Below are 8,410 nucleotides of genomic sequence, written 5' to 3'. Positions count from 1 at the left end.
AAAAAAAAAAAAAAAAAACGTCAGGAAACAACAGATGCTGGAGAGGATGTGAAGAAATCGCTTTTACACTGTTGGTGGGAGTGTAAATTAGCTCAACCACTGTGGAAGACAGTGTGGCAATTCCTCAAGGATCTACAACCAGAAATACCATTTGACCCAGCAATCCCATTACTGGGTATATATCCAAAGGATTATAAACCATTCTACTATAAAGACATGTGCACACATATGTTTACTGCAGCACTATTCACAATAGCAAAGACTTGGAACCAACCCAAATGCCCATCAATGATAGACTGAATAAAGAAAATGTGGCACATATGCACCATGGAATACTATGCAGTCATAAAAAAGGATGAGTTCATGTCTTTTGCAGGGACATGGATGAAGCTGGAAACCATCATTCTCAGAAAACTGACACAAGAACAGAAAACCAAACGCTGCATGTTCTTACTCATAAGTGGGAATTGAACAGTGAGAACACATGGACGCAGAGAGGGGAATATCACACGCTGGGGCCTGTTGGGAGGGTTGGGGGCTATGGGAGGGATAGCATTAGGAGAAATACCTAATGAGACGATGGGTTGATAGGTGCAGCAAACCACCATGTCCTGTGAATACCTATGTAACAAACCTGCACATTCTGCACATGTATTCCAGAACTCAAAGTATAATATTTTTTTAAAAGAAAGATGGAAAGTGAACTAACTGGCTGCCATTTCTCCTTCTCACCCAGAGCAGGTGTAATGCCGATTAAGTAAGCCCAGGTCCATGTGGTTGGATACGTTCTGCTTCATGCAAACTCCAGCCTACATAAGAGGTTCACAAAAAATATTTTTACATTGGCAAAAACAGTCCCAGTAATGGTCTCAAACTTCTAAGGAATAATTTTAGATACTTTGTAAATAGCATTGATCTTTGATTCAACATAGAACTTACCCTCAGAGAACCCACAGAGTAATAGGAGAAAGCAGTGTGCAAATCAATAATCATAATAGCATCTGATAATGAAGTACAAACGGAGGCTCTTGGATAAGGAAGACCTAGTACAGGCCCCGACCCAGGTACCATGTAACTGTGTGACTGTGGATAAGCCTATTTCTTCTTGTGTAAGCAGCCATAAAAGTACCATATGGCATGCATAGAAGATTAAATCAAATATAATATACGCAAAAGAGTACCGTATGGTGCCTAGTACATAGAAAACACTCTGTGTCAATCAGTGACTGTTAGATGAACGTAATACCAAGGCATTTTAGTGGAGGGCTGGTTACCAACACTAGAAGGCTGAGGGAGGGTGTTCCAGAGAAGGTGCTATGTGGGAATGAGGAGTGGTTCTCTAGTCAGTTCAGAAGGAGGAGGGACGCAGAGGAGGACAGAACAGCATGTGCAAAGGCATGAGTCACAACATGATGTGGGACTTTGGGGGAAAATGCCAAGTCATTACTGGAGCACAGGGTCCTGGAAAAATAGTCTAAGATCATAAGAAGGTTCTTAGATGATCCATGCAAAGGACGTTGTCTTTAATCTACAGATAAAAGAAATCACTGATGTGTTTTTATATGGGAGTGGGAGTGGTGACATGATCAGATCTGCATTTCAGAGAAACATGCAACAGTGTGGAGAATCAGTTGAAGAAGGGAAAAAACTAGAAGCAGGACGGTGACATTAGGTTTCCCTTCCTGTAATAGAAATCAAGGTATGGCCAGGCGCAGTGGCTCAAGTCTGTAATCCCAGCATTTTGGGAGACCAAGGCAGTTGGACTGCTTGAACTCAGGAGTTTGAGATCAGCCTGGGCTGGGCAACATGGAAAAAACCTCGTTTTTTGTTTTTGTTTTTGTTTTTGTTTTTAAAGATGGGGTTTCACCATGTTGGCCAGGCTGGTTTTGAACTCCTGACCTCAGGTGATCCACCCACCTCAGCCTCCCAAAGTGCTAGGATTACAGGCGTGAGCCACCGCGCCCAGCTTAAAAACCTCGTTTTTACAAAAAATACAAAAATTAGCAGGTCATGATGGTGCACACCTGCAGTCCCAGCTACTCGGGAGGTTGAGGTGGAAGGATCACCTAAGGCCAGGAGGTGGAGGCTGCAGTGAGCTGTGATGGCATCACCACACTCCAACCTGGGCAACAGAGTGAGAACCTACTCTGAAAAAGAAAGAAGAATAAAAGAGAAAAGGAAGGAAAGGAAGGAAAAGAAGGAAGGAAGGAAGGAAGGAAGGAAGGAAGGAAGGAAGGAAGGAAGGAAGGAAGGAAGGAAGGAAGGAGGGAAGGAGGGAAGGAGGGAAGGAGGGAAGGAGGGAAAGAGGGAAGGAGGGAAGGAGGGAAGGAAGGAAGGAAGGAGGGAAGGAGGGAAGGAAGGAAGGAGGGAAGGAAAGAAGGAGGGAGGGAGGGAAGAAAGAGAAAGAAATAAGGAGAAGAAGAAGGGAGGGAGGGAAAGAGAGAAAAAAATAAGGAAAGAAAGAGAAAGAAGAAAGAAAAGGAGGGAGGAAGAAAGGGAGGAAGGGAGGGAGGAAGGGAGGGAGGTAGAGAGAAGAAAGAAAGGAAAAGAAGAAAGAAAGAGAAAGAGCAGGAGGGAGGGAGGGAGGGAGAGAGAGGAAATCAAAATATGTCAGTCTCCAATCGGAAACCCTGAGTTTGTTTTTCATTGTCTTCAGAGTAAAGCCCAGCTACCTTGACATAAGTTTCAAAGTCCTAACCACCTTGTCTCCACCTGTCTCACTCATCCCCTGCCCACCGCATGACCTCCACCCATACTCAGCCCTGTGACAGTCACTAAGCATGCCACACACAGTCACCTCTATGCTTCCTGCCCTTCCCTTAGCTAGCAGTTTTTCCTTATCTCATCCATCTGGAAAGTTCCTACTCATTCCTCAGTGTCCCAGTCAAATCTTATCACCTCTATAAAGACCTCCGTTATCCCACATGGGAGCTACTGATGCCTCCTGTTCCCTTCCTGGCCTAGCAGATGTCAGCTATATATTTATGAAGCTCCTTTTTACTTCTCTTGTAAAAAGTATAATTTTTTTTTTCCAGAAAACCTAAAGGAAGTCTTTTGATGACATCATACTCCCTAAGTTTTAATTGAACAAAAATTTCTTTTCTCTCTGCTGTGTAAAGGTGAACAACTCATGAATGGAGTCAGTGACTGTTTACAATGGTGTTTGGAAATGCTCTGCTGTGAGGTTGTGGGGTCTCAGTTCCCTTTAGCTGGGAGGTGGGGAGATTCATGCACAAAATCCTCATTAGTGTTCATTCGAGCTGCCTAAGTAAATCCGGGGTTCACCGGTGGGACAATGACTGCCTTTGTCTTCCTATTTTGTGTTTTGTATAGAATACTATATCTGGCAAGACATGCCTTCTCAAACATAAGGAGATAATTGGTACTTTGAGGGAGAGGTTTAACTTATTTATAATTGTCAAGAGTTTAAACATGCAGAAAAGAAAGAGCAGTCGTAGCTTGCCTCTTTTGAAAAAATGCCCTCAAACCAGGTCAGAACTCTCTGTCTAAATCAGATATTTTGAATGATATTTAACTGAAGATTAGACATGGATCTTTTAAGTTTTTCTTTAAAATAGGAAACTATATGTTTATCAACAATTTCTTCTTAAACTACTCTTATTTGAAGCACTGCTGCTCACTGAAATCTCTTGTGATTAATCTGCTGTTTAGACCACTCTATTTCCTATATGGTGGTGACATTCAAGGCAAGGAATAGAAAGGGCCCGGTCCTTGGCCAGGTGCCTTGGCTCACCCCTGTAATCCCAGCACTTTGGGAGGCCGAGGTGGGTGCATTACCTGAGGACAGAAGTTCGAGACCAGCCTGGCTAACATGGTGAAACCCCGTCTCTACTAAAAATACAAAAATTAGCTGGGTGTGGTGGCACATGTAAGTAGTCCCAGTTACTAGGGAGGCTGAGGCAGGAGAATCGCTTGAACCCAGAAGGCAGAGGTTGTGGTGAGCCACGATTGTGCCATTCCACTGTAGCCTGGGCAACAAGAGCAAAGCAAAACTCAGTCTCAAAAAAAAAAAGGAAACAAAGAAATGGCCTGGTCCTCTTGCTTATTTTCCTTGATCTCTGCGGCACCTAACACCTACTTTCCCTCCTTCCCTTGTGAAGCCCAAGGCCTTGCTCCTGGCTCTCCTAACTTCCATCTCACCTCTCAGGCCATTCCCTGCTTCTACTTGCTTCTCCTGCATCCTAAATGTGGAAGTTCCTTATAGATGAGTCTTGGCTCTGGGACATTCCTGTTCTCCCGTTTCTCGTTCAAAGAGCTCTCCATTCCCACGGTCACAGCTTCCTCTTCTGGCATATGTTCTTGGGTCTCTAGTCCTGCTTTTCTCCTGAGCTCCACTTCCATATTTCCTCATGAATGACTGCTCTGCTGCTCAAACTAAGTAAATGCAAACCCCCAAACATATGTTCTGTCTCTACCCACACCCAGACCAACTCCCTGTACCCATTGCCTTGTCTCTGCAGGAACACCACCCTTCTTCTAGGCACATGGCTGAAGGCATATATTTTCATTTAACTCATCTCTTACTTCTATTCTACGAGACAGGTAATTAATCAGCTTCTGTTTTATGACCTTCCTGTAGCTATCACCTGAGATCAGACTAGGAGTTTTTCACTTTCCTAGATTACTCCAGCAGCTCCCAGCTGCCCCCTGAATTCCAGACTGTCTCCTCTCCTGAGATTTCATCACAATACTTCCAGATCAATCCTCTTCCCTTCTCCACCTCCCAGCAATAAATGGGCACAATATAGGGTTAGATGTCAGGTTTCAATCATGGTTCTAGCAGTTACGCACTGGGAACCTGTTTCCTTCTCTATGAAATGAGTAGATAATGTCTGTCTTTCAAATTGTATGTCAGAATTAAATAGAATCATCACAGTATGTAAAAGGTTATATATCAGCCCAGGCATGGTGGCTCACACCTGTAATCTCAGCACTTTGGGAGGCCAAGGCAGGTGGATCACCTGAGGTCAAGAGTTTGAGACCAGCCCGGCCAACATGGTAAAATCCTGTCTCTACTACAAATACAAAAAATTAGCCAGGAATGATGGCAGGTGCCTGTAATCTCAGCTACTCGGGGGACTGAGGCAGGAAAATTGCTTGAACCTGGGAGGTGGAGGTTGCAGTGAGCCAAGATTGTGCCATTGCACTTCATCGTGGGTGACAGCAAGACTCTGTATTAAGAGGGAAAAAAAAGAGAAAGAAAGAAAAGAAAAAAGATTCTACATCAATTGCTTAATATAGTATCTGGCACATGTGGGTTTTCTTTACTTTTTCTGTTTTCTACTACATTCATTCCAAATTTGTTAACCTTTACTATCTTCCATAATTTCAAGGTGCCACCTACCTATTCAGCGACAACTTTGTTCAGTCATTTACTTATTAAAACAATATTTACTAAGTATTTACTATGTGCCAAGTGCTCTAACCTTGCTTCTATGTACAAAGAGTAAATATCAGGGGGACTCCAAAACTCCCATCAGCCTCACTGAGTATCAGCCTTATTCTGTTGGTCTTCTTGGGTCTTTTATTAATGAAGTCAGTTATAAACCCCAAGACTCTTTCTCCCCGGACCCTTTGGTTGGGGTTTTGGTCCTTTGTTGATGAAAACTACCTTTTTAGGAAGTCAAGCCCCAACCAAAAAGGCCTAGTCACCCTCTTTCTGAGAGGAAGGTCAGAAATTGTAAACAGAAGTGAAAACCACCCTATCCCTTCCCCAGGTTTTCCCCAAACCCTCTCAGGGAAGTACCTTGCAACATAGAGAAGGTACTTCCTTCCAAGTTGTTTAGACTTGGTCTTCCAAATATTCATGTTCTTCAACATGTACCTGTCCAGGCTTTCCACATTCAGCCTTTCTGATCCCAAGCCTGTGGAATTGCTGTACTGATCAAACTCCTTTAGGGCCTGTACCATCTCTTTGAAAAAGTGGAATATTCGTAGTATATATCAACCTAAGGAAAGAAAAAATATTAGGAATGATATTATTAAGAAGACAAACATTAGAAGTGAGACCAAAGAAAGGATCTGGCATTTGGTTTTAGAAAAAGAGAGGCATGAGTCATTTACTACCTTGACTATATAAAAAGTCTGATAGTGAGTAAACCCGAGAAGCACAGAGGAGGAAAGAGCTTGGATGAAACCAACCCCTCTCCTTCAGGGTGAATCTCTAAGATCCCCTTTGATCTCAGCAGCCCCGTAGGCCCTGGGGTTTGCCTCCAACTTTCTCAGCTTTGAAGCCAGCCTTCTTATTAATAGCCACTGTGTTGATTAAGAACTGCCGTCCTGAGATGGCAGAATCTTGTCTTTGTCTTTAGGGAAAGCGTTTGTGATGAGTTTACTCTAGACATTCTGAAGACATTTTGAGACAAAGACTGACTTAACACCAAAGATTGTAAGCTCTATTTGATTCATTCATTCATCAGCAAATATTTATTGTATAGAGTTGCTACCATATGCCAGGCACCAGGTTAAGCACTGAGGTAATAGCAGTCAGAAAAACGAACACTGTCCCTACCTTGTGGAGCTCAGTCTAGTTACAGGGGTCAGCCAACTTTCTATAAAGGGCCACATAACAAATGTCTCAGGGCTGTGAGCCATAAGGTCTCTCTCCGGACTACTCAATACTGCCACTGTCGTGAGAAAGCAATCACAGACAATAAATAAACAAATCAGCAGCGCTGCTTTGCAGTAAAACTTTATTTACAAAAACAAGCAGTGTGCCAAATTTGGTCTGCAGGCTAAAGTTTGTTGACCCCTGGTCTAACAACACACATAAATGTAGGTGAATATTTTGCATATTCTATGTTGTTTCAGTTCTGACCTTTTTGTTTGCAAGTGAAAGAAAATCTAACACAAACTGAAAAATCTAAGGACAGGGCTAACTTTAAGTGCAGATTGATAAAGCGCTCAGTTTATTTTTCTCCGATTCTCAATTCTTCTTCTGAATTCCCAAAACCCTCAGTTCAGTTCTTACTCCATGGTAGCAAGATGGTTGTCACAATTCCAGAATGACATCCATTGGGAAAGCCCAGTGCATGAGAATCTGTGTCCTTTGGCTGTCAGTGACTCTGGTTACCTGGACTTGGGTCATGTACTCAGGCCCTAAATAATTACGGCTGTAGATAATGGGATGTAATGATTGCCTTAGGGTCTCGCCACATACTCTACCCTGACCCTTGGCTGGGAAAGAGAATGGGAGAGGGGTAGATTCCAGTTACCAGAAAACTGGTGAATGAACGCTGGAGTACATGCTGGACTGAATGCTACTGAATAAATTCTCCACTACATGTGTCTTGTTAAATTCTAAATGAGTACCTCCCAAGGCCACATTTATTAATAGGAATGCTATAATACGATTTCAGCTTTTCCGTCTTCATCAGGAAGTAAACAGTACTGCTTATATGCAAAATACTGTCCAAAATTTTAATATTCACATTTGTTTATTTTGCATCACAACCTCAGTCTTTTTTTTTTTCCTGTTACCAGTATTTTCATTCGGTTTAGTCTATGCTGGAATATAAATACATAACAATATGTTCTTTCTTGTCATGGGTAGTCTTTTACATAACCAAAATTTGTAGCTATTAGTTTATATAACAAAAGAAAGGCTAAATCTGTAAATTATCAGAAAAGAAGCAAGGATATAGGAGAATAATGCATTTTGTATAAATTATAAAGGACAATTACGATGAAAATCCATTACTTTCCTCTCAACCCAATTTTACAAAATAAAGTCAACATGTATTATTCTGTGAGCTGCTAAGAGTACATAAACACTGTGGCCCATTCAGAAGACAGAGGTCAAAGACAAAATGTCATCTTAATGTCATGACTGATCTTAGTCCTTTACTGGAGTTGAGCTTCTTTCATAGTCTTCTTTAGGTGGTGGTAATTTGGCAAAATTTTCATCAAGAAGTTCAGCTGTAGTGTCTGCAGCTGCAGTCGCTCAGGATGCACCTGTCAAAGGCAGTCTGCATCATAGATCATCGTATTCTCAGGGATGACCTCAAAAGTATTTAGGTTGCAACAAGCTCCTATGATGCAGCCACTTGTCAATATTACATTTCTGCCTACATATGCTTTTGATTCAATGATGTCATTATCTCCCATCTTCATGGCTTGGGAATAACAGCCAACTTCAAACACATTATTGGTGCCAATGATCATAGGCTTTGGTTCTGGATCTTCAGTGTCAGGAGTAATATTATCCGGGTAAGCATTTATGATATGGGCCTGTTCTTCTGTTAGGCTCCCTTCACCAATGAGTGTTAGCCCGGCTTCCGCAACAATTCGTGCTTTAGGGTGGATCACTGTCCAAGGTCCTCTTTTGAGTCTTGGTATGGTCCCAGTTACAACCTCAATCTTTTTTTTTTTTTTTTTTTTTTTTTTTTTT

The 8,410-nt window shown here is 42.2% G+C and overlaps 1 protein-coding gene and 1 pseudogene across 10 annotated transcripts in view; one reads left to right on the top strand and one right to left on the bottom strand.

Annotated features, from left to right (window-relative positions):
* The window catches only part of CEP112 (centrosomal protein 112), a 641,834-nt gene that overhangs the window by 535,289 nt on the left and 98,135 nt on the right, over nt 1-8,410 (top strand). The window lies entirely within an intron of this gene.
* On the bottom strand, nt 7,856-8,397 carry LOC116525826 (annotated as a pseudogene).

This window comes from Sapajus apella, unplaced genomic scaffold, assembly GCF_009761245.1.
Source record: "Sapajus apella isolate SASKATOON/1434 unplaced genomic scaffold, GSC_monkey_1.0 scaffold48, whole genome shotgun sequence".
Taxonomy (NCBI): Eukaryota; Metazoa; Chordata; class Mammalia; order Primates; family Cebidae; genus Sapajus; species Sapajus apella.
This window is presented reverse-complemented; position numbering and strand designations above follow the sequence as displayed.